The sequence below is a fragment of the Xenopus laevis genome, chromosome 3S (genome assembly GCF_017654675.1).
Source record: "Xenopus laevis strain J_2021 chromosome 3S, Xenopus_laevis_v10.1, whole genome shotgun sequence".
In the NCBI taxonomy this organism is placed as follows: Eukaryota; Metazoa; Chordata; class Amphibia; order Anura; family Pipidae; genus Xenopus; species Xenopus laevis.
The window spans coordinates 36,567,866-36,593,999 of record NC_054376.1 but is presented as its reverse complement, the minus strand read 5'-3'; the positions used below and the strand labels follow the sequence as shown (position 1 = coordinate 36,593,999).

Here is a 26,134-nt window from a genome sequence, read left to right as displayed (position 1 = left end):
CTCAGCCTAACTAGTTTCCCCTAGTGCAAGCAACTTGCTACTTGCCAGTAGTGCATTGCAAATTACTGTCTCTGCTAGAATCAGCCAATGAGAGCAGGTGAAACGTGTCAGCGACTCAGCATTTTTTGCAGACAGGTATAAAATGGGTTGAGGAACTCAAAAGTAACGTGTTAACTATATATTGTACATAATAAGAACATAATAAGAACATAATGAACTATTTGACCAATAGCTTTATTGAACATCCACTACAGTTTAGTGGATTTTTTTTTTAATAATAGCAATAGTTTCCCTTTAATAAACTCACCATCTGATATTTAGAGGCACATTTATCAGAGGTCGAATTTCGAATTCATGTGAGTTTTTTAAAACTCCCATGAACTCAAAATTCGACCAATCGAAATTTTTTTATAAAATCTAATTTTTAAAACTCTGATGAATAGAATCGACCCGAAAACTGTAATCGAATTTGAATCGAATCTAGTTTTTTCTCCAAATGTCAGGAAGGCTGCAAACAACTAAAAACTGATCGCTGGACCTCTCCCATCGACTTAAACAGCAATTGGGCAGGTTTTAGGTGGCGAATAGTTGAATTTGAGTTCTTAAAGGGCCAGAGTATGATAAATCTCAAAAATTGAATTTGAATTTTTAAAAAAACTTAAATTGAATTTCAATAACTCCCTAGTTGAATTTAACAATTTTGACCATAAAAAAACACGAAAACTCAAATTTTCAATTCAACCATTGATAAATCTGCCCCTTAACGTGGCCTTACACAGGGAGATTCGCTCATTTGGCGATGTCGCCAAATGAGAGATCTGTCTCTGATATGCCCACATTGAAGTGGGCGACATCGGGCTGATCCGATCATGGGTCCAATCTGAGGTGGGCGATATCGGGTTTATCCGATTGTGGGCCCAACGATCAGATCAGAATGGAGGCAATACGGCCAATCAGATCGCGGGACAGCATTAACAAACAGATGCGGCTGCAATCCGACTAGATTTTTTACCCTGCCCGATTAACATCTGGCTTACTTTCAGCCAGATATCAATTGGGTTAGCCTGTCGGAGGGCTCCACACACGGACCAATCAATAGCTTTTATCGGTCCATGCAGGCATACGACAAAATTTCCTTGGGCTTGCACCCACTGCAAGCCCCAGCTACAGACCCTCCCAAACCCCACAGGTCGCCCCCCACCACACAGTAAAAAAACAAAAAAATATTGGTGGCTAGCGTTCCCACATGTTAATAAAAAATAAAAAGATATTGGTGGTCAGGGCCCTCCATAAAAAAAACATTTGTGGCCAGTGCCCCCCTATTAAAAAATATTGGTGGCTAGTTCCCCACATGAGAAAAGAAAAATTGGTGGCCAGGGCCCCCTCCACATTATGAGAAAATTGGTGGCCAGGGCCCCTTAAACGTCCATGCCTTCCCAAAGTCAGCAGCTCTCAGAAAGATGGGGGGCCCGGCTAATCAAGTAAGTGTGGCGTGGCGGGGCCCCCCTAACCCTAACTCTCCCCCTGTCCCCCCCCCTGATGGCTGCCCTGCATGTATGGGGGCCTTTTGTCTCCGTGCTGAGAGCTTTATGCTGTCAGTGTGTTTTTTTAGCAAACAGAACTCAGAGCGGTAGTGTCTCTTCTAACATGAAGCCATAGCAGTGTTTGGGTGAGAGCCAAGCACATAGTATCCATCAGTAACAATGCTCTCTCCATTTTCTCTATAGGTCATTCCGTTGGATATTACTGTGGAGCTGCAGAGACAGATTATGTCAGAGCTGGAAATCCTGTATAAGGTTTTGAATATTGGGGTGTTTGGAGAATTGGTGTCACTCCTTTTTAGCGCAAAAAGTATGTAGTCGTGATGGACACCAGAATTCCCCCCCCCTTCCAGTACGATTCTCTGTAAATAATTGGGTTTTATGGAGCGTTTTTTGTGGGAAACCGGATTTCCATCTGTTTTGAATTTATGGATGATGATTTTAGAAAAACAATTCATAGAATATTAAAGCTGGGAAATTAACAACTGGTCTAATGCTGAAATAGAAAGTCAGTTCAAGCAATAGTTGATTCATTTTGGAGGATTCTGTGTCGCTTTTTCCCTATAATGCTTTCCTGAACTTTAGCCTGCACCACAACCAGTTGGTTGCACATTGTTCAGGTTGGCTTCACATGTTGGTGGACAAGTTACAGTCATCCAACAAGTCAGCTTGTGAACTTATCAATGTAATCACCATGGAAGTGCAACCCCCGTTCTATTGTGTATTGCATACACTTTCTATTGTGGGTCAAGTGCAATCCAGATTTTCTGTTTTGGAGCACCTGCTCCACAATAATAATCATACAATTTGATCAATAGTAAACAGACTAAGTAGCCAGATTGGAGAATCTGTGATCATCTTAAGAAGAGTTTCTAGTCGGAGGGGTGTACATTGCCTGACCTAAAGTTGCGGGTGCTCAAAGTAAGCGAACCACTAGGGGAAGGTAGGCAGAATAGGTACTTGCCCAGCACCATCACCGTTACCATTGCACCCTAGGCCTCTTCTGCATACCCCTAGTTTTTGGGCCCTGAGGGGTGGGGGAGGAATTTAAAAGACTGGAATAATTTTATTCTAGAATAGTAACATATTCAACCAATCAGTGGGAACTGTTACAGTAAGACAAATCCAATAGCTACAGGTTACTGATCTGGAGTAAGCTTTACTACTACTAAGTGAATTGTACAAAGTTTATAAAAACAACATAAATATCTGAATGAAAAGCATGAAACAGGAGGGTGATGTAGATAAGCTGTTTGTTGACAGTGTCTTGAGATCTACGGATCCCCTGCTAAAGGTCTGATTTAAAGGCATTGATTTAAAGGCAAAATATTCCCACAAAATGTAATTCTGAGCTTATTTTGAATACATAGACCATATGTGTCTTGAAGGAGCAATTCATTTACAATCGATGGCCGTTTGTGAGATTTCTTTAATTAATACATCATAATCAAACACACCAGATTTAATTTACAAAACATAATTTACAAAATAATTTACTGTGGATACAGTGTGGCCCTCGAGGACATAAGTTGGCCTGTGTCCTTTAGCCACTAGCCATGAATATTAATGTCATCACACCAGTAATCTGTGTATTGCTATTTTCCACCAAAAGCTTTATTGTGCCATTCCAATATGGATGAGCACTGAGATCTGCCAGTCAGGGGTAAAATGTTCTCAGTCCATTCAGTGTTAAGCATTGTCCATTCCCTTGCATTTTATTAGTCAGGAGTGAGTGGAAATTTACAACCCTGCTAATAGCCCCTCAATAGGAAAATTAGCTATAGAATATTTTACTGGGCTAAAAAGGGACTCTGTATGAATGTCTAGTTCTTTCATTAGTAATAAAAAGCTTTCTTTTAGTGAAAACACTTTCAGGGTGTTATTTATTAAGATCCAAATTTATCTCAGTATTTCTAATTCCCGAATGGGCCTTATTTATGAAGAAAAAAAACCAGAAAAAATAGGGTCGGGCAAAACTCTGAAAGCTTCGAAGCTTTCCCAAAAACGCAGAATTGTTCGGGGTTTTCCCCAAAAATTACGAACTCTTTGGTATGGACATCAGCGCAGACACTGGGACCTTCCCCATTGACTTATACAGGACCTCGAGAGCTTTTAGATGCTGGGTTTTCGGATTCTGAGTTTTTAGACCATCAGACTATAATAAATCTTGAAAAATTTGTAGTTTTTTTTTTTTTTTTGCTTTGAAAACTATGAATTATTCAAGATTGAGATATTCGGAGCTTGATCAATAAGTGTCTTGAAGGGGGCTGTCTGTGATGCAAAAGGGGGCGGAGCAACACACACGATGGCCAGAAGCCTGGAAAAAAAAGGTAAGTTCTGAGTGAATATGGGGCGGGCCAAGGGCTTTTTTTTAAGGGTATTACAAATTACTGGCAACTACATTGCGAGTAAATTTGTAATACCGGCCGCAGCCATGGTAGATGTTTTACCGGCTAGGCCGGTAATATACCGGCCGGGTGGCAACCCTAGCTGTGATAGTGTGTAGGCATTGGTCAGTAAATCTATGTAGTTTTTCCTTAGTTGAGCGCCCACAGTCTGCCCAAACTTTCCACAATTTTCTTAACATTATCATTCTATTATAATCTAACATTGGAAGACATTAAAAAGCATTGCTTGGTTTATGACATATATAACATACAGGACCCAACTGCCTTTCAGATAACTAATGGAATATGCATAATGTTTCCAGAGCATCCTTCTTGTCTTCAGCCTCCACAGTGGGTGACTCTTTCTTTGTGATTGGTGTCGGAGGATGTACCCTGATAAGCTACACTGATGCCAATTACATCATAAAAGGCAACTTGCTGCATGGCTGGATACAGGAGGAACTTGTGTTGCATAAAGGACATGTCAACCCCAATAATAATTTTTTTGCCCAATAAAAGAAAACACTATTAAAACCAACTTTCCAATATGAATTTGTTTAAAATTGTTAGCGCTTTAAAGGGGTGAGAGCTAACTTTTAGTATGATGTAGAGAGTGATATTCTGAGACAATTTGCAATTGGTTTTAATTACATATATTTTGTGTTGATATTGAGATATTTTAGCAATTTCAGCAATCTGGCTGCTAGGGTCCAAATTCCCCTAGCAACCATGCATTGATTTAAATGAGAGACTGGAATATGAATAGGGGAGGGTCTAAATATAAAAAGGAGTAATAAAAAGTAGCAATAATAATAATTGTGTTGCCTTACAGAGCTTTTGTTTTTAGATGGGGGGTCAGTGATCCCCATTTTAAAGCAGGAAAGAATCAGAAGAAAAAGACAAATAATTAAAAACTACACAAAATAAATAGTGAAGACCAACTGAAATGTTGCTTGAAACTGGCCATTCTATTACATACTAAAAGTTACCTGAAAGGTGAACCACCCCTTTAAATGTTGTTTGTAAATGTAATTGCTATTGAAAGCCGCATTTGTTTAACTCCTGGTTGTCAGTTTTCATATAATGTTGCAAAAGTCAGACAGGACTGTCAGTCCATTGGATTGTGTTACATTGTTTCAAAAGCCGGAGAGAGACAATGCTTTCACTAGCAATACAAATAAATTAAAACTGATAGAAAATGTGTAATGAATGTATATTGCAAAGTTGCAGAGAATTATGTTCTCTATTAGTAGGCCAAAAACTCTTTTTTCGGTTGACATGTCCTTTTAAATGCACTAACATTTCTACCTACATTAGAAATGAAACTGAGGTGGGTAATTGATTTTTGAGAAGTCCTTGGTCCACAAGGTCAATTCTGAGATTAATCAGTCTATCATTGTACCCATTTTTGAGATATTTTGGTGTGTAGACATGATTTTTAACATCCCCTGTGGCAAGGTTATATCTTAAATTTTTATGCAACAATCTCCTCTCTCAAATACAGCAATAAGAAAAATGACACATATTTAAGAAAGTTAATCTTATTATTTTCATATATAAATGATTCCATTTAAGCAGTGGTTTGACCTCCTGTAGTGCTAATCTTGACTAGTAGGTATATTTAGTGTAAGCAGTTCAGTCTATGCTTCCCCTTTGCAATATACACTTTAATGCACAGCAGGTATAGTCTGAAGCTCAGAGAATTATCCTTTGGGTGATGCCAGTGTATTCGCTGCAACTGAATACATGCTCTGTAGGCTAATAACTTGCACTACAAATGAGCACATTTTAGGATTGTATTTCATATAACCAAAGTCTATCTAGTTTTATATTCAGCTTAAGCTTCCAAATCTGGAGTATTTCCATAGCTTATCCCAGTTATGGTGCCAGAACCAAAGCTTTTAAGATTTCTAATTGGATCAGGGCTTTGTGAGATACATGAAATCACTGACCCAGAGGCCAAACTGTTAAGTCAGCCTGTTAGACATCACCTAGTAAATACGATTGTTTTCATTTTATCCCAAGCTGCTCCAACTGGAGGTACTTTTCCACTCAAAAGTCATTGAAACTGATTTGTAATGTGGTGTTGTGCGTGAGATGAAAGGGATGATTGAAGATAGTGGGACAGTACCCCAGTCTGGTGCATGTCTTCTGTAAAAAAAAAAAAAAAAACAGGCCAAAATTTAGCAATTGCATTCATTGGTGGTGCCTAACTATTTGGCAACTTCCACTTTCCTTGACCTTTAAGGCTGATGGGACTGATTTGCTCTGCTGGATGCCTGCCATTGATGGGAATGCCAACTGGTGTCAATATTCATCATTATTCAAGGCAATGGTCAGCAGCCCATGTGGTGGAAATATTACATGTGTCACCAACCTTAGGGCCATGCCACAGTGAATCACTAACGATCGCAGAAGTGGTCAAAATGCCTGACAACTGCTACAGATCATTTTCTATTCACATAAATGAAAAGTGGTGCAAGCAGCACCACATGGGCTTTTGTCAACTGAAAACATTCACTGGCAATGTAACAGATACGGTACTTCCAGCCGCACGTGACTTTAGGTGTGGCTATTAGGGGTCACTCACTCAGTCTCTCACCCACCTTGCACACAGGTTAGACTAGCATAACAGCACCCCAAATATCAACCAACACCTACAAAACTCATTCGCTTCCACCATCTATCATTAACAGGCGATAGAAACCTAATGTGACTATTCCCCTGTTCTCTATAACAGGTAATAACTCACAATACCCTAATACATTAAACACTCTCTCACTATAGTCAGGGTAAGTTCCTACTGATACAACCAGCACACCAAGGGTTAATCAGCATAATCACAGATTAGCATTTTCCATCAGCATGCAGAGGGTTAAGGCTCACAGTTACACTCTCTCAGGATAGGTTCGTTTAGAGCACCAAAGACAAACTTATTAAGCTTTATATATTTAATGTTATAAAAGGCATAACAGTGCAATTTAAAAAAAGATGTTATAAAAAGAGACATATATTCAATAATACAATTACAAACAGTTTATAAAATAAAAGGGAAAACATGGATACCTATACTTAACTCCAAAGGTATAGAATTCCTGGACCTGGAGATAAGGGGAAACAAATGGGATAACTTTCAATCGCAATTATTCAATTTTGAAATCTGACATGTTGCTAGACATTGTCAATTTCCTGGCTGCGCCAGTTTTGAAAAAAACATGTTTTCCCATGACAGTATCCCTTTGAGGCACATTTATCATGTGCGTTTTTTGTTTTTTTTTTGATTTTACATGAAATTGATTGGGGGGTTATTTATTAAAAAATCTAATATCCGAAACTTGGACGAATTTTACCTGAATACTGAAATCGAATTCTCCAAAAAAAATTGAATGTCAGGAAGGCTACAACCATCATCAATGTGGCAGGTTTGAGGTGGCGAATAGTCAAATTCAAATTCTTAAAGGGCCAGAAAATCAAATTTGAATTTTTTTTTTTAAAAAAAACTCAAATCGAGTTTGGAAAATTCCCTAGTCGAATTTGACAGTTTTGACCATAAAAAAATTTTGAATTTTGAATTCAACCCTTAACAAATCTGCTCCTATATGTAGACCATGTTGGTTTTTCCCATCATATGTTAAACCTTCTAACATGCTGGTCAGCACGTGCCGCCATGTGAAGTTGTGTGACTTTGGTGTGAGCACACAGGTGAGTCTGCATCTCCCTACTAGATATTACTGATGTGGAACTGTAAGTACTGTTGGGCACTATTACTCTTTCCAGCAGGCAGGGGGTTAAACAGAGTACCAGATGATGTGGTAATTACAAATGGGATTGCGGCCTTATTAATATGCGGCCTGGGGAGTTAGTCAAAGAGCAGTTCTGTCCAGACAAAGGAATTAAGTTGTGTGGGGGGGGGAGACATTCAGGGGAATCTGTTATTAAAAATAATAATAATTAAAAAATGAATGTTGAGCAAAACAAAGACTGTGAGGTCTGGGCAGGACCCTCCCCCTAAATTGTAATTCATTTCCATCTCAGAGCCTCCCCAGAGAGCACCCATCAAAGTGACCCCTGACCTTCCTGTCATGTCACTTTCAATAGGGCCCTCCAGTCCCCTCCTCAGCTAAAGACCACTAGGCTCAGGGGGCCAAAAGCTATTCTGTACGGCCCCACCTGCTGCATTGCCAGCTCCACTCACACGGCATTTGTATGCTACTAGCTACAGTATGTCCAGCATATCACAATATAATTTTATATTGACATTTCTTTCTCAGCAATTCTCTAACCCTAACAGCCTTATTATATATATATATATATATATATATATATATATATATATATATATATATATATATATATATATATATATATATATATATCTTTTTTTTTAATGCAGTTATTTCACTATAGTTATGTAGTCTCAAAAGTCCTTGTTTTTATATCCATATATCCTTCTCCGATTTGTTTTCTAACCTAAGCAGTCCTTTCCATTGTATCTGAAATGACACCCTCCACATCTAGTTTTCTAGCATAAGTAGTGCTTTTTTTATATATAATTTATTTTCCAAAAGTTATTTCTGAATTCTAAACAGTCCTTTTTATATCTTATTCTCCATCTACAGTTAGTTCTCTTACATTAGCTGTCATTGTTTTTTTATATCGGAAGTATATCTACAGTCAATTTTACTTTCATAACAAATGTATTTACTGTATACTGCAGTTTCATAAGCAGTTATTTTCATATCTCCTGTTGCCTCTACAGTTTTTCTTTTTTAATCAGTGCTTTTTATATACTGTATCCAGTCCTCCAACTGCAGTTAGTTCTCCAATACATGTTCACTTTTCCTGCCTGCTAAAGGCTCTCTAAGCCCAAGGCTATAAGTAGTTCTTTACAGGGAATGTTTAGGACAGGTGAGAAGAGACAGGAAAACAAGTGTTTAGTTATATGGCTGTTCTGCAGCTTTGTATTAACTAGACTATAATATCCATAGCTTCCAGTCTCCTTGCCTTCCACCACCCCAAATATCAGCCAAGCAAATACTCGATTCACTGGAACAATATTCTTATTTTCATGTGTGAAAGAGAGCTTTAATCATTTTCTGTTTAATGTCTGCAGATAAAGGCTCTCTATATTATTTTATTTCATCGTTTATTTCTTCATTCTCTTTCCTATCCTCCTTGCTGTTGATGGGTGGATTAAATGAGAAATAATTACCCATTTTATGTTGTAGTCATTTTAACAAGTTTTCTTTTTTGTAGTTGGTGAATTCTATTGCCAAGACGTATGTGGGAACAAATGCTTATATGGCGGTGAGTCCTAGGTTCCTCTGCTATTTGTGTGACTGTATGTGGTATTCAAAACTAAGGAGGAAAGTGTGTCCGTAGGCAAGCCCCTGTTTCAAGAAGACTCTAGACTATAGAGGCTGCTCTAACAAGTGCATTTATATCTTCTGTTCAACACTCACCACTGTTCTCTGCAGCTGCTAAAAATATAGTAACAGCTTTGATTGTGACTGCTGTAATGCTTTATTTGCCAAGTAAGGGTCCCTTGTGTGATATTAAACGTAGCAGTGCAATGTATTTCCAACTGCTGCATATTTTTGCTCTTCCTCCATTGTCATAAAAATTCTTCCCTCCATGTGATTGGAAGCATACAAAAAGAAAGGTATTATTATTCCGTTAAAGGGATACTTTAATGGGAAAACGTGTTGTTTTTCAAAAAGCATCAGTTAATAGTGCTGCTCCAGCAGAATTCTGCACTGATATCCGTTTCTCAAAAGAGCAAACAGATTTTTTTATATTTAATTTTTAAATCTGACATGGGGCTAAACATATTGTCAGTTTCCCAGCTGCCCCAAGTCATGTGACTTGTGCTCTGATAAATTTCAGTCACTCTTTACTGCTGTACTGCAAGTTGGGTGATATCACCCCTCCCTTCCCCCCCCCCTCAGCAGCCCATCAACAGAACAATGGAAGGTAACCAGATAACAGCTCCCTAACACAAGATAACAGCTCTCCGGTAGATCTAAGAACAGCACTCAATAGTAAAATCCAGGTCCCACTGCGACACTTCAGTTACATTGAGTAGGAGAAACAACAACCTGCCAGAAAGTAGTTCCATCCTAAAGTGCTGGCTCTTTCTGAAAGAACATGACCAGGCAAAATAACCTGAGATGGCTGCCTACACACCAATATTACAACTAAAAAAAAAACTTGCTGGTTCAGGAATGAAATTTTATATTGTAGAGTGAATTATTTGCAGTGTAAACAGTGTAATTTAGAAATAAAAACTACATCATAAAAATCATGACAGAATCCCTTTAAAGGGCATGTAAAGGCAAAAAAATAAAATCCCATTTTTAATTTCTTTAATGAAAAAGAACCCTATCTCCAATATACTTCAATTAAAAAATGTGTACCATTTTTATAAGAAACCTGACTGTATGCAGTGAAATTCTCCCTTCATTTACTGCTGTGGATAGGAATTGTCAGACGGTCCCTAAATGCTCTGCAGGGAAATAATCATACTTATGAACAGCAGGGGGAGCCCCTGCCTTATTTCCCAGCCATGCAGAACTCAAGCAGCTTTGTTTGTTTCCCTGTAGAGCAGTCGGGGACTGTGTAGAGATTTGTATTGGATTTTATTTTTGACTTTACATCCCCTTTACTGTTTCCAACTCCAGCTGCAGGGACAAAGATCATGGAGCCAGATTTAAACAGATAAACTGGGATTCTATTTGGAGGGTTATTTTGCAAAAGCCACTGGTTCTGCAGAGTTGGAGAAAGTTTGTATTAAACAACACAAAAACTATAAAATCCACATTAGATTACATGACAACCCAGTGCAGTCTGCCTATTCTGACTATTAATCAGTCTTTCTGTATTGGCTTCTAGCAGATATTATTTGACTTGTGCTGGTTTGATAATTTATGACAATCGCTAAGCAGCCCAGACCACACTGAGCATGTGCATGGTCTTGCAAGGATGTTTAACAAAGTAACAAGATGGTGACCCCCTGTGGCCAACTTTGAAAGCATAAATTATTATTATTTGACTTCTGGTGCAGTAAGTTCATGTTAGTATACAAAATACAGCATTTCTAGCCTTATTCTATTTTAGACTTTACTTCCCTTTTAAATGACTAAATCTGACTTTGTGTGGGCCGAAAGCAATCAACAGTCGAGTTGGGATTCTGTTCAAGGTCAAACAGATTCTGCCCTCACATACTGGAAAATCTGTATGGCCAATAGACACATCAGGCTCTGTATTTGAATGGAGGCCCCTGTAGGTAACTGAGGGCATGTTACTAGGTCCCAAAAAGTCATTTAGTTATGTTTCCAAACTGCTCATTGATCTAGTCATTCAGCCTTTATGTTGAACAGTGGGATCAGCCAATGTGTGCCCAGAGATACTTCTACAGGTCCTGTGGGTTTTACCATACAGACGATCCCCTGAATAATGTCTACCATATAAAGTGATCTGTATTCTTACCATGTGCTGCTACATGTTTGAAGCATGGATTAAAGTACAAAATGTTCGTTGTAGATAAAACTAGACGGTAATTAAATTAAGGACCCCTTTGATGGCACAAGGGCAGATCACCCTTCTGTTCCCAGGTGTACATTAAAGAGATTGACAGATTAAGGGGTCCATCCATTTGTTAATTGAAACATGGGATTAAATAAAAGGAGGGGTGTCATCCTGCTTGTTTGCTTGCTTTGTTGGAAATGGTACTCAATATATAACCCTATCATTGCTGGACTGTGTTAAAATACAGACAGAGTGGCAGGTAAATGTGTTTGGAGTGAGGAGTTGTAATATTATGCGTATCCGCCCTGCATCTCCGAGTATTTTGGGGAGAACTCCTTGAAGCAAAATACTGATACACACCACACACTTAGTATCACACAGTGACTCTTAGTTACTGTTCCTTCAAGTGCTGACCTGAATAACCCCCCAAAACACAGTCAGCTGGCACTAATTCCTTGGTTTGGTTTCTTGTACAGGGCCCCAGGTTATGAAGCTGTTAGAGAGAGTGTGAGTCAGGCAGGTGCATTAGGGGCACAGCATGAAGCTCTGTCCAGGGCACAAAGCTGTCCACTGACCTTGCACTTGTTTCACCTTGGAAAGAATTTAGAGCCATATGTTGATTTACAAATGAGTGAATTCTCCTTATTCTTGTTCTAATCCCCAATTCTGTATTTTGCAGCCAGAATGTATTGCAGGAGAACAATATGGAATCCACTCTGGAGTTTGGGCATCTCATTTATGGAGGTGAGAAATATGGGTGTTTACCTATTCATATACATGTGAGAGTCAGCATGCCTGTTGTGCAAATGCTATAGTGCATCATATATACCTCAGCGTTTCCATCCAGTAAAAAAACTGCAAAATGAACTTCTGTTAACCCTAAAATGTAGTGCAGGTATGGGACCTGTTATCCAGAATGCTTGGGGCCTGTGGTTTTCCGGAAAATGGATATTTCCTTAATTCGGATCTTCATACTTTAATTCTACTAGAAAAACTTTCTAAATTCTACTTTAATACTTTAATTCTACTAGTTATCATCATATAAACCCAGAAGGCTGGTTTTGCTTCCAATAAGGATTAATTATAGTCTGGATCAAGTACAAGGTACTGTTTTATTATTATAGAGAAAAAGGAAATATTTTTTTACAAATTTTGAAAAAGTGGAGTCTATGGCGAAAATTGGATATATAATGATTGGGCATGTTTAAAAATTCAGCATTTGCCATTGTTGTGATCTAGGGCCAAATGATCAAATAAGCCTAAGGTTGGTGAGTGGCTCTTTTAGTGTATGGCCAGATAAATTCCCATACAGTCTGTAAAAATGAAATGGTCATACATCATCTTGCCCTTCATACATAATATCAATGTACGCTGAGTTTATGAATTATTTTCCTGATGACAGACAGCAATGACATTGTAACAAATCAGGTGTAATTTTAACAAACAGGGGTTCATACATAAATAAAAAATTATAAAACTCCAACGTTAAGAATGGGAGGATAAAATTGGGTAAAGGTGGCCATACACACTACAATTACGATCTTTCCCATGACCATTGGTCGTACGAAAGATTTTTCTTCCACTCTACTAACGTTAAGAGCTGAATCATCAGATTACAGGTAAAAACAAAAAGAATTCTTTAACTCTATTCAGCATTAATGAAACGATGTTTGGGAACCTTCAAATATGCTCGACTGACATACTAAAATTCTACTGATATCGGTCGGCTTGTTTCCCACCACATGCAAAGATTATCGTACGAAAGATCTTTCATACAATAATATCAGTGCATCTATGGCCACCTAGACACACAGAATAAGTAAGTTGGGTAAAAAGTTTGAAATGTTTTTTTTAAAAAAAGCAATTTGGATGGGGTGGGAAAAAAGTGGGCATTAGGCAGATATGGGAGTAAACATGATAGATGTGTCCTTGTCCATGAGAGTAAGGCTTCCAAACAGTACACTGCTTTAGAATGTTTAATTCCTGCAGATGTATGTTTTATTTATTACCAATTATTTACTGGCTGTGACACATTTAAGCGGGTGCTTATGTAGAGATTGTTAATCATTCACGTCAGTCCATGTCCCAGTGGTGTTTACAATTTATGGTCCCTATAACACTCGCACAACACATTAAGGCCAATTAACCTGCCGGTATGTTTTTCGTATGAGAGAAAACCAGAATGTATGTTGGAAACCCACAGGGAGAACATGGAAACTCCTTGCGGATAGCGCCAAGGTTGGATTCAAACTCCATCTAGATTTTAGGCTTTCTGCTTCAAAGCTGTGTTTGTAATGTTTAGCTACTTTTTCTTTCCTGAGTTTGTATTACTCCAAGCCAGTGGTTGTTGGGCTTTTACATTTTCAGTTCCCATTGGTCCAGTAATTTTTTCATGAGCCAAGTCTTCAGATATATAAAAAAACATTGCTTTCATTCTCCGTACCTTTTTGTATGAATTAATAGAGGGTTCTGATCACATGTTTGACTGGGAGGTTTTATGAAAACCACAGCCCGAGAACACTGATGTGCTCACACTGTATACCAAATTATATAGCTACTTGGTGTTACAATCAAGATTATGTGCTTAGTGGTGAGATACAAGGGTAGGAGGCCTCTGCCCCTTAGAGCTTACAATCTAAATTGGTGGATAACCTACTGACACAATTTGTGTCTGTATTGCAACACTACAATAGGTAAGCAAGGTAGCAAGGTCTCACTTTATTAAAGGAGAATGAAAGGTTAAAACTAAGTAAGCTTTATCAGAAAGGTCTATATAAAGACACCCGTAAACCCTCAAAGTAATGCTTTGTTAAAAGACACACTACATTTCTTTTCTTCTATTGTGTACACATGGGCTTCTGTATCAGACTTCCTGTTTTCAGCTTAAACCTCCAGGGCTAGGGCTTGAGCATGCTCAGTTTGCTTCTCTCTTTCTCCCTCCCTTCTCCCCTCTTTGCTCTAATCTGAGCCCAGAGCTATGAGTGAGCAGGGAGAGACTCAAGCAGGAAGTGATGTCACACCAAGCTAATATGGCAGCTGCTATACTAAACAGCCAGATAGAACTTCTAGAGCTGTTTACTCAGGTATGGTAAAGTAGTCTACAGAGTAAAGATAGTGTTATAGCTTGCACTATTGTGGCTAATCTATTCACAATAATCTGCCTCTGTAGCTTTCCTTCTTCTTTAAGCATTTTCTGGTTTGGGTGCAGGTTTTAGGCCAGTTTTGACTAGTGGCACTTCTGGCTGTGAATTAATAGTTGCTTGCAGAATATTACTCTCCACTCTGTCAGTTGTGCTGGGAATGCTTTGGTTGCCTTGCGGAGGGCTATCCATCACTCACTGACCAGAACTTCCATAATTAGTGCATGTTATGGGCCGGTGCTCCAGCAACTCTGAAGCTGGAGCTCCAACCGCAGCCAAACTTTACCAGTGTAAATTTCGAAGATGATTTATCCAGGGGCTGCACAGGGACACAGTGTGGGAGGGTGGCAAGATGGCTGTGAAGTGTAAGTGAAGTTTCGCTCAGGCCCGGCTGGGACTTGCATGCATCAAACTCAGGAAGCCAGTGCACACACAGCTTGTGTGAGAGATACAAGATAAATAAGGCAATTACAGCAACAACATTATGCACAGATCAAGGGGGAACTAGACAAGGTCTAGCAGGGTGGGTAGAGGGAAACAGGGCTGTTAAACAAGAACTGCACTGTCTCATTGCACGGAGTCTGCTCTAAAGCTATGCACAGGGACGCACACAGTGATGCACAAGCATAATTCTGTATAAAATATTCCAAAACTACCCTCTATAATCCCTACACCTTTATTATGCATATATTAGTTGTGTTTGATTGCCCAGCACAATAAAGCCACTGGACATTTTGATCACATATTTTTCTGTTTTTGTCTAGAGTAAAAATGTATGGTACACAAAACTGAGTTTACTATTTATTAATTTCTAGAATACATAGTATTCAATGAAATATGGAAATGATGGAAGCAGTGCCTCTATACTTTATAGGCAATGGGCGCCCCATGTGCATCACTTAAACAAGTTAATGTACATAAATCCCCAGCATCCCGTAACTAGCACAGGACTGTCTTAGAATGCTAGGAGTTGTAATATAACATCATCTAGAGGTCAGAAAGTGCCATTCTAACCGTATTCTTCTGTATATGTCCACTACTTTTGCTCACTTTCTTTCTTCCGGTTATTTATAAGAACGTGCTTTCCCTAAACCCCTGTAGAGAGCACTGGAATAAACAGGCACTATATAAATAAGTGCCCCTTTGCTTGCATCTTTTTTTCCTATACCACTGTATGGTGCTCACTATGTTTTCTGCCTCCATGTCCTCCACTTTCCCAGCTCACTAATGTATGTTCATACGCCTCCTTCTGTGCTCTGTCAGTTGTCACAGGCTGTGTCCTGCTACAGGCCAGGGCTCTGTCCCCTTCATCAATCTGTGTTCATGACTTCTGTGCACCTCCACAGGGGTCAGAGCCTCTGCGAGCTGCCAGCTAATAGTGTTATACATTAAACATGCAGTTTCCTTGCTCCCCTCTCTGCTCACGCTTTGTTCTAAACCCCCAGACACCCCGTGCAGAAGCAGCCTGTAGACATCAGATTACATTCATTTGTAATTCCTTCACTTGCTCTCCCAGCCTCATTCACCGTCACTGTTCCTGTGCCCCCCTGCAATTGCTCACTCAACACAAAGAGAGGGGCCAAGATAATTTACTTGCCCTGCTTGTGCTAAGATTAAGCCCTCACTTGTACAGTACATGCCTGCGATAAACAATGATCCATGAATCAGGTTTATTGTGAAGTGACATGTAAATCTCTCTGTGTAAAATGCAACAATGAACTGTTTAAAACACGGAGCCCTCTGCATATCTCTATTATAATACACTGGGATAACATAAAGATTTTTAAAATATTGTACGGCAGGGATTTCCCAGGTGCTGTGACAAAGAAGGTTTTATTTACAGAATATCACAATATTCCAGCTGTAAAATATTTAAGGATATTAGGTTCATCTTGGAGTTCAGTAAATTGCATCAAAATGCACAAAATCTCTCTCCATTTCTGATTGTGTAATGGTGCTAGCACTGGCTCAGTATGGCAAGTCTGCAAATAATTGCACTCTGGTAGTTATCACCTGATAAATGCTGATGTCCCCAGCTAATCACTATAATATTCTGGGGGTTAAAACATGGTGCTTGGTACATTGCAGTTACCAATGCATTTGGTGCTGTACATTTGGACACACTTCAGCTCTGTCCAATTTCTTCTGTGTTGTAGACCGTTAATCCAACACACCATATGTTGATGACGTGATGATGTTATACATTTTATACAAAAAAAGTCTATTGAACCCAGGGCTGGATTTACATAGTGGGCACCCCTAGGCCCACTGCCGGTCGTCGCCCCCCTCCCCTTTATTCGGGCAAATTTTTGTCATTCGGACTGGAGCAATAGGTATTGGCGCACGGTAAATTTAAAAAACTATCATATTTCCTGCGCACCCCCAGTGTTTCTGCACCAAAGTGGGTGTGGTTGAGCAGCATGCCGCCCCCCTAAAATCCTGCCGCCCCAGGCCCGGGCCTTGGTGGCCTTTCCATAAATCCGGGCCTTATTGAGCCTTTGGAAAGCTGTGCCACACCTACACTTTGGAGGCCCACAGGTGCTTGATAAAGGGGATAACCCTGAAACGTTGCATGCTGCAACAAATTTAAGCAAGGTTTATCCTGCCAGCATTACCTGTGTGCCAGTGATTTTTATAGCCATTGAGACCCACAGTTGGCCCAAAGGATTCCAGTTAGACAGCCATGGAATAGTTAGATGACAGCATCCATGTGCATGAAGCAGGCCTGAAGCATCAGACTAAAAGCTAGCATTTAAAGCCTCAGCCCACGTAGTAAGAAAAAGTTGAACACTGGTTTATTACTTTATAACCTCTATAGTGCATGGTACCAGCCTGTGTAAAGTCTAAAATTTCTGGTTTTCAGAAAAATGGGCTAACATGATGGGTACTGCGATTATCTAACCATGGTTAATTTTGGAAACCTACCCCCCTGCCTCAGGGTAAAACTCCACAAGCACTTTTTTTTCAGATTTTGTGGGTCAGATTTTATCTGATCCTCCATGCAACGCCAGCAGAAGATTTCGTAAGTTGCTACAAAATCTGATCCCCCTATGCTACAATATAAAGTTGGATCAGATAAAGGGCCAGATTCAATTCATTGAGAAGAAGGTTTATCACGAGAAAAGTCATGGGCAAGATCCAATTTGAGATGCAACTCAGAAAAACTTATCTCGCAGCTTATCATGTGAAAAAACTGTTGAAGTCTATGGGAAAATATATGGAACTGAATTTGGAGAAAAGTCTTTTCTCCTCAAATTGAATCTCGTCCTTGAGTTTTTACATGATAACCCAAGAGATAACTTTTTCTCACTGAATTGAATCTGGCCTAAAGTCAGACAGAGGGGTCCGTTTACTAAAGTGCGGTAAATCTGACTTTAAGTTTCCGCATGTTATCGCTGAGAATATTTTTACGCCAGAATATTCGCAGCGACTAAGTTTACTAAACAGCGATGCGCTCAGAAGTCATTGCGATCACTTGCGGTAACTACGTTAAGGAACCAGCTTACGTTAGCGGTAATTTTAGCGAGTTGCGAATTTTCTGGCGAAAAATTACGTTTTTGCGAATATTTATGCTATAAAATAGTCTTGTTTTATGGCGGTTATTATGGCAATTTTTACTGTGACATTTATGGCCAGAAATGCATCTTCAAAACTTATAAACTTTATTGACTGATGATTATACCATCCAACAACATCACCAGAGTAACACCAATCAAACATTTATGCATCATATAAACCCTTCTGCCAATAGAATCATAGGAAATGATACCAATCTCTTTGCTTCATAGAAATGCACAGTTTAATGTAGCCAATCCCAATGAAACCAAAAAGTGTAGAGGCTGACGAATCCTTGGACTGTGATGCCACTGCCAATAATACGCCTCTGAGCTGAAACTGCTGCTGTTGCACCAGATAGAAGCAGAAGCCAAAACATCCTGTCAGTAATAGCTACAGATCTCCCTCCTGTCAGCAAAGAATGATGGGTAAAAAAAAAACATTATTATGGGATATTTCCTGCCCCTTGAGAATTTTCTGGCGGAAAAAATACTTTTACGCCACTTCATATGTGGCGGTAAAAGTATGCGAATATTCTGGCGTTAATTTTGTCTTTAGCACATTTCGCTGTTTAGTAAACCATGCGTTAATGTGTACGTAGCGTTATTTTCAGCAAATGCGATAACTGGCGAACAATTATTCTTGCGCAAGAAAATTCGCAAATTTATATTTACCGCAGGTTAGTAAACTGGCGATAACATATTTGGCGAAAATTCTGTCTATATATTGTGCGAATATTTTTAACGCACTTTAGTAAACGGACCCCAGAGTCTTTCCTTCATGCGTAGTTACATTTAGTTTAGGCATCAGAATTTTCTGTCAGTCCTATCATATTTTGACCATTGCGACTACAACGGATTTGCCGGATGCGTGGTGTCTATGGAGTAGATTTATCAAGATGTGAAATAAGAGTTCATCACAGTAAAACTCCTTTACTGTTTATTCATTCCTACGGGTTTCTAAAGGCATGTTAATCAATGGGTGAAAGTTGAAGTTCATCATTTGATATGCCTCTAAAAATTCCATAGGAATGAATAGATAGTAGAGGAGTTTTACTACAGTGAGCCCTATGGGAGGTAGCCTTCCCATAATTCAGAGCTTTCTGGGTAACAGGTTTACTGTTCCATACCCCTACCATTTCTAACATTCCTCCCCTTCAGATGATGGAAGAGGAAGTGCTGGATGAAGTAGAGGAGAGAACTGCCTGCCCTGCACTTCTTTTTACAATTTTTATCGAAGAACCCTCTTTTCAGCTTGCTGGGATCACCGAGGCCAATAAAAAGGGCCACCAAATTACAGATGTCATAAAACTTTATCTTTATGCATTTTATGTGAAGCACTAAACTCATTATAATTCCCTATCTCCCGGCCGGGTCAGCCGATGTTCAAGCACTTAAACCAGTAGAGTTAATTAAGAAAATACAGTGTAGCTCAGAAGCAAATTAGAAATGAGTTTTGAGTTCGTTTGTGTATTTTTTCTCCCACACCCGGTTACAAACCAAACCCCTTTGTCTGATTGCTGCGTGACCCTGCGTGAAACGCACAGGCTGAATACAACAGGATATAAAGGCTTCATTAAATCTGAAGCACATTTTGTACAGTGAGATGTCTGGAGGCTGTGTCTGGAGAACATTACACTTTGCTCTCTGCAGATCTTCATTTCCTGGCAATTATATATCTCAAAATTAATAAGAACGTATAATGCATCTTGAATAGTCATAGGTGGGGAGCGCTAAGATAATTGGGGGTATATTATGGTTATAACACAAAATCTATGGCTTTCTTATAATACTGTATATACTGTATGAATTAAATTTTTTAGGGGACCAGAAATAAATGGTGCAAAATTAGGGAAATATATTATGTATAATATATTGGGGGGACCTCAGAAAAACAGTGTCAAATGTTAAATTGAGGTTCCACTGTAGTTCCTAGTTATAGTATCTGTTTTGACACTATACAGGTATGGGGTCCGTTATCAGGAAACCCATTATCAAGAACGCTCCGAATTACAGAAAGGCCTTTCCCCATAGACTCCATTTTATACATATAGTCCACATTTTTAAAAATGATTTCCTTTTTCTCTGTACACATAAAACAATACCATTTAATTGATCCAAACTAAGATATAATTATTCCTTTTTGGAAACAAAACCAGCCTATTGGGTTTATTTAATTTTATCATGACCTGTATAGGGCCAGATTTATAAAGGGTCGAATTTCGAAGTGTAAAATACCTCGAAATACGACCATCGAATTAAAATACTTTGAATTCGAATCTCGAAGTTGAAGTATTTTTCACCGAATTTGGCCATCGAATGATTGAAGTAAAATCGAACGATTCGAACGATTTTAGCGTATGATCGAACGATTTTACTTCGATGTGTAAAGACTTAGAAAATGGTTGTAAAAGGTCCCCATAGGGTAACATAGCACTTCCGCAGGTTTAATTTGGCGAAGTATTGAAGTCTAAGTTTTTTTAAAGAGACAGTACTTTGATTATCGAATGGTCGAATATTCAAACTATTTTTACTTCAAAACAAATTCGAAGTAAATTTGAAGACTTAGTATCCTATGCCATGGTTGAAGTATCCAAAAAATTATTTTGAATTTTTTTACTTCTAAAATTCCCTCGAATTCACATAAATCTGCCCAATACTATCTAGGTCAGGTGATTTGTGACTTCTGGTTATGCGACTGCCGATGAACTTCACTTTCCAAGATGTTCAGTCACTAAAGGGCAGGTATATTAAGGGTTGAATAGTAAATTTGAATTGTATTTTTGGTCAAAGCTCACAAATTCCAATTGGGAATAATCCAAACTCAATTCTAATTCGAAATGAGATTTATCAAACTTTGACCCTGGGAACAATTGGAATTAGACGATTCACCACCTAAAACCTGCCGAGTTTATGTAGAAGTCAATGGCAGAGGTCCAGTAACCCAATTGACGCTGTTAAAGGGCATGTAACGGCAAAAAATAAAATCTAATTTTTACTTTCTCTAATGAAAAAGACACCTGTCTTCAATATATTTTATTTAAAAAATGTGTACTGTTTTTATAAGAAACCTGACTGTATGCAGTGAAATTCTCCCTTCATTTACTGCTGTGGATTGGAATTGTCAGATGGTCCCTAACTGCTGAGCAGGGAAACAATCATACTTATGAACAGCAGGAGGGGCCCCCACCTTACTTCCCAGTCATGCAGAACTCAAGCAGCTTTGTTTGTTTCCCTGTAGAGCAGTCGGCGACTGGATTTTATTTTTGCCTTCACATCTCCTTTACTGTTTCCAACTCCAGCTGCAGGGACAGAGATCATGGAGCCAGATTTAAACAGATAAATTGGGATTCTATTTGAAAGGATTATTTTGCTGCAGCCACTGGTTCTGCAGAGAGAAAATTTGTATTAAACAACACAAAAACGATAAAATCCATATTAGATTACATGACAACACAGGACCCAGTGCAGTCTGCCTATTCTGATTATTAATCAGTCTTGCTGTATTGGCTTCTGGCAGATATTATTTGACTTGTGCTGTTTTGATCATTTATGATGATCCCTAAGCAGCCCAGACCACACTGAGCATGTGCACAGTCTTGGTCTTGCAAAGATGTTTAACAAAGATACAAGATGGTGACCCAGTGTGGCCAACTTTGAAAGCATTAATCATTTGTTTTATTAGGCTTGTGATGCAGTTAGTTCATGTTTATGTTTATTATACAAAATACAGCTTTTCTAGCCTTATTCTATTTTAGAGTTTACTTCCCCTTTAATAGCCTTCCTGACATTCAAGTTTTTTTTAAAAGTTCACATTTAGTCTAATTCAATTAAAGTCAGTAGTTTTAGAGCTTCTAATTTTTTCTTAAAGGGATACTGTCATGGGAAAATTTTTTTTTCCAAAACGCATCAGTTAATAGTGCTGCTCCAGCAGAATTCTGCACTGAAATCCATTTCTCAAAAGAGCAAACAGATTTTTTTATATTCCATTTTGAAATCTGACATGGGGCTAGACATATTGTCAGTTTCCCAGCTGCTACCGGTCATGCCCCCCAGTGTACCAATGCACAAAAATATTTAAAGCTGATATTATTATGTGGCACACAAATCATTTTTTGTGCTTGTCAGATTTATGGGAAATAAACATAGATGTTTGCCTGGCAGCTGTTTAACTGAACTCATAGAGGCAGCAACACAGTGCATCATACAGATACATTGTTCTATGTATTTCTAATTCAAATTGAACGTACAAGCGTATATTCCCTTTATCTGCATTCTGTGGCTTGGGCTAATATATATTTGCGAAATCCAGTAAGAGTGTGTGGGCCAATAAGACCATTTTGTTGTTATCTAACACGATGTTTTTATCTTCCTTTACTCAATTGGCTCTTGGAAGATTCCCTTATCCACGGGTATGTATGGTTTATATACTGAAAGACTGGGCCTACCTAGGTCATTTCAACTACTGCAGAACTACAGCTCTCAGAACCTGTTCCCAACTGCATTGAAGGGGGGTGCTGGGAGTTGTAGTTTTGCAACAGATGGTACTGCAAATCCCACTATCATGCCTACCCTAGTACCAGTGTTGTATTGTAGGTTGTTGCAGTATTGCCATGTATATAGTGTGGAAGTATGTGATACAGACAGGCAGTGGTTTGATGGGAGATGGTTCCGGTGCTTCACTGTTACAAGAGAAAGCAGATATGGCATGTTACTGACATTGTTAAACTCAACGTGTCCATTATCATTTTTCAGCCTGTCACAAACATTTATTAGAGAGGAATCTGTGTTCCGTACCAGCCATTCTCACTGAAGGCGCACTGAGAGGACGTTGTGATTAAAAGAGTAATTTAGCTTTGTGTGCATTTCCTCTGCCAATACAGGAGAGAAGAAAGCAAGAGTACAGGCTAGGTTAATGGTAACACATGCTGTCAGAGAAGAGGCTACAAACACTGTCGTTGTTGTGCCTTGTGCTCCTCTCTCTGTCTCTCTCTCGCTCTCTCTCTCTCTCTCTCTCTCTCTCTCTCTCTCTCTCTCACACTCTCTCTCTCTCTCTCTCTCTCTCTGTGTGTTTCCCATACTGAGCAGCACCAGGAAAAAAGCCAGGACTCTTGGTACTTTGCCTGAGAGACTGTGTCCTGGGAAAATTCTGAGCTGTTGGTGGGTGAATGTTCTGCCGTCTGGCTGCTGCCCCAGGCTTCGTTGGGCTATTTATAAGATGGGGTAGGCAGAGTTCCCGAGGCTGCTATTAATAACCTATTATAATGCAAATAGAGGTGTATCAGCCTGGGACAAAATGCTGAATCTGCCCATTTAAACAATCTCCACATTCTCCTACTACAAACTGGTGACAATTTAACCTTTCTTTTACTGAACAAGGCTTTTCTGCAGGGAGGTACCAGTGAGGGATTTACCTGTCCAGTTTTACCTAGTGTTCCAACCCTAGTGTGCAGAGTCTACTATAATCACCCAGAAGGCTTATGAAAGGACTAGCTTATGGAGAGCCAAGAACCAGCAGGGTTTAATGATCTGGCATGAAGGTTCCATCTCCAGAATGTGCCCTTTCCCTGCAGCAGTCACAGAGTCACTTCACCCTTATGTTTCTATGTTTTATGCCACATACCCAAGTGCAGGCTCTGTACCGAACTCATGTTATTTAAAGCACATTCACTAAGCGAGGACTTTGGTTAGAATAAGAAACCTGTTTTGTCTCCTGTTCCAGAAATCAGCCAGTAAATGAAATGGAGATCCCCCAGAGATGAGCTGATCGGATATCTGAGGGAATGGTCTCTGTTACAGGCGCGCTCCCTATGTTTTCACACCCCATTACTTCCATCTTTTCATCTCCGAATTTCATTTTTCTTTTTTTTTCTTAACCCCCCTGTTTTCAAAAGGCATCAAAGGCCCGCTCCTCCCTCCTTTCTGCCCCCTGCTGATGCCAGAGTCCTCTCTGTGCTGTTAATTTTTCTGACTTTTAATACACAGCAGCAGAGATTGTACCTGGGGGCTAAATGAGATTCTGCTGCAAGCCCTTAAGATAGAGCTGTGAGTCCAGGCTCAAATGTGCCAGCCACTACACTCCATGGGTGAGCATCTGCAGCACCTTGTATTTATTGGGAACTTCTCCATTTCCAAACACTCTGCGGTCTCATTACAAGTCTGTTCACATTGCATTCTCAATACACACAAACACTTAGGGAGAAGCTCTACTATCATTATTTCTTATAGGAATTTTCAAATATTGGCTTAGCTGTTGAAAATGGTATCCATATCCATTACATGAAGTATCACCATGTTTTCTATATAATGGAAATCTGTGTGATGTGTTCAGACTCATTCAAACCAGTGTTTATTTGCTCATTGCCAACAAACCAATTGTCATTTGGATCTGACTGCTTGGCTGAATACAGTAGAACTCATGTCCAGTTACTTCTGTTGAAAATGGATTAGAATTTGAATGGTGGGTGCCCCAGGGTAGAAGCCCTCCTTCCAATCTTGGGATCATTAGATCTGCTTTACTATTTTAGCTTTCGTTTTATCAAAAAAATTTTGACGCCCATAGACTTTAATGGGTGTCGGCGACATTTCGCCAACGGCTAATTTTTGGCGAAACGAAACGGGTCAAATTCGACCATCCCTATTTATGAACTAGAAGTTAATGGTTTTGATTTCTATTTTAAATCAAATTTAAAGCACTGATCTGAATTAGTTCAGACAATAAAAACATGGTTTAAAGGGGTGGTTCCCCTTTCAGTTAACTTTTAGTATGTTATAGAATGGTCAGTTTTTCAATTGGTCTTCGTTATTTATTTTTTATAGTTTTTAAATTATTTGCCTTCTCCTTCTGACTCTTTCCAGCTTTCAAATGAGGGTCACTGACCCCACCTAAAAAGAATATGCTCTGTAAAGCTACAAATTTCAGGCCCTCTCCTATTCATATTCCAGTCTCTTATTAAAATCAGTGCATGGTTACTAGGGTAATGTAGTCCCTAGCAACCAGCTGAAATTGCAACCTGGAGAGATGGCAAAGCTAAATAACTCAAAAACCACAAATAATAAAAATGAAAACCAATTGCAATTGTCTCTTCATTGTCTACATCATATTAAAAGTTAAATCAAAGGTGAGCAGCCCCTTTATAGAGTTTGAGTAGGACAAATGAAATGTTCAGATGGAGAAGAATTCTAATATGAAGTGTTTACCACTTTCAGAAGAGGTGGAGTAAAGTGCATATAGATAGATTCCTGCAATCTCATATACTGTCCAGCTGCCATGTCACAATATCACTTGAGCTTGATAAAGGCAACCTAAGGAATTCATGAACTTAAAGGGATACTGTCATGGGAAAACATGTTTTTTTTCAAAAAAATCAGTTAATAGTGCTGCTGCAGCAGCAGAATTCTGCACTGAAATCCATTTTTCAAAAGAGCAAACAGATTTTTTTTATATTCAATTTTGAAATCTGGCATGACATATTGTCAGTTTCACAACTGCCCCCAGTCATGTGACTTGTGCTCTGATAAACTTCAGTCACTCTTTACTGCTGTACTGCAAGTTGGAGTTATATCACCCCCCTCCCTCTCCCCCCCCCCCAGCAGCCTAACAACAGAACAATGGGAAGGTAACCAGATAACAGCTCCCTTACACAAGATAACAGCTCCTTGGTAAATCTAAGAACAGCACTCAATAGTAAAAGCCATGTTCCACTGAGACACATTCAGTTACATTAAGTAGGAGAAATAACAGCTTGCCAGAAAGTAGTTCAATCCTAAAGTGCTGGACAAGTCACATGACTGGGGCAGCTGGGAAACTGACAATATGTCTAGCCCCATGTCAGATTTCTAAATTGAATATAAAAAAATCTGTTTGCTCTTTTGAGAATTGGATTTCAGTGCAGAATTCTGCTGGAGCAGCACTATTAACTGGTGTTTTGTAAAAAACATGTTTTCCCATGACAGTATTCCTTTAATGGAGTTGCTGTCCAGCT

General features: G+C 39.1%; 1 pseudogene; it reads left to right on the top strand.

Moving 5' to 3' along the window:
• Nucleotides 1–3,846: 3,846 nt before the first annotated feature.
• LOC108712302 overlaps nucleotides 3,847–26,134 on the top strand; it is a 36,225-nt pseudogene continuing 13,937 nt past the window's right edge.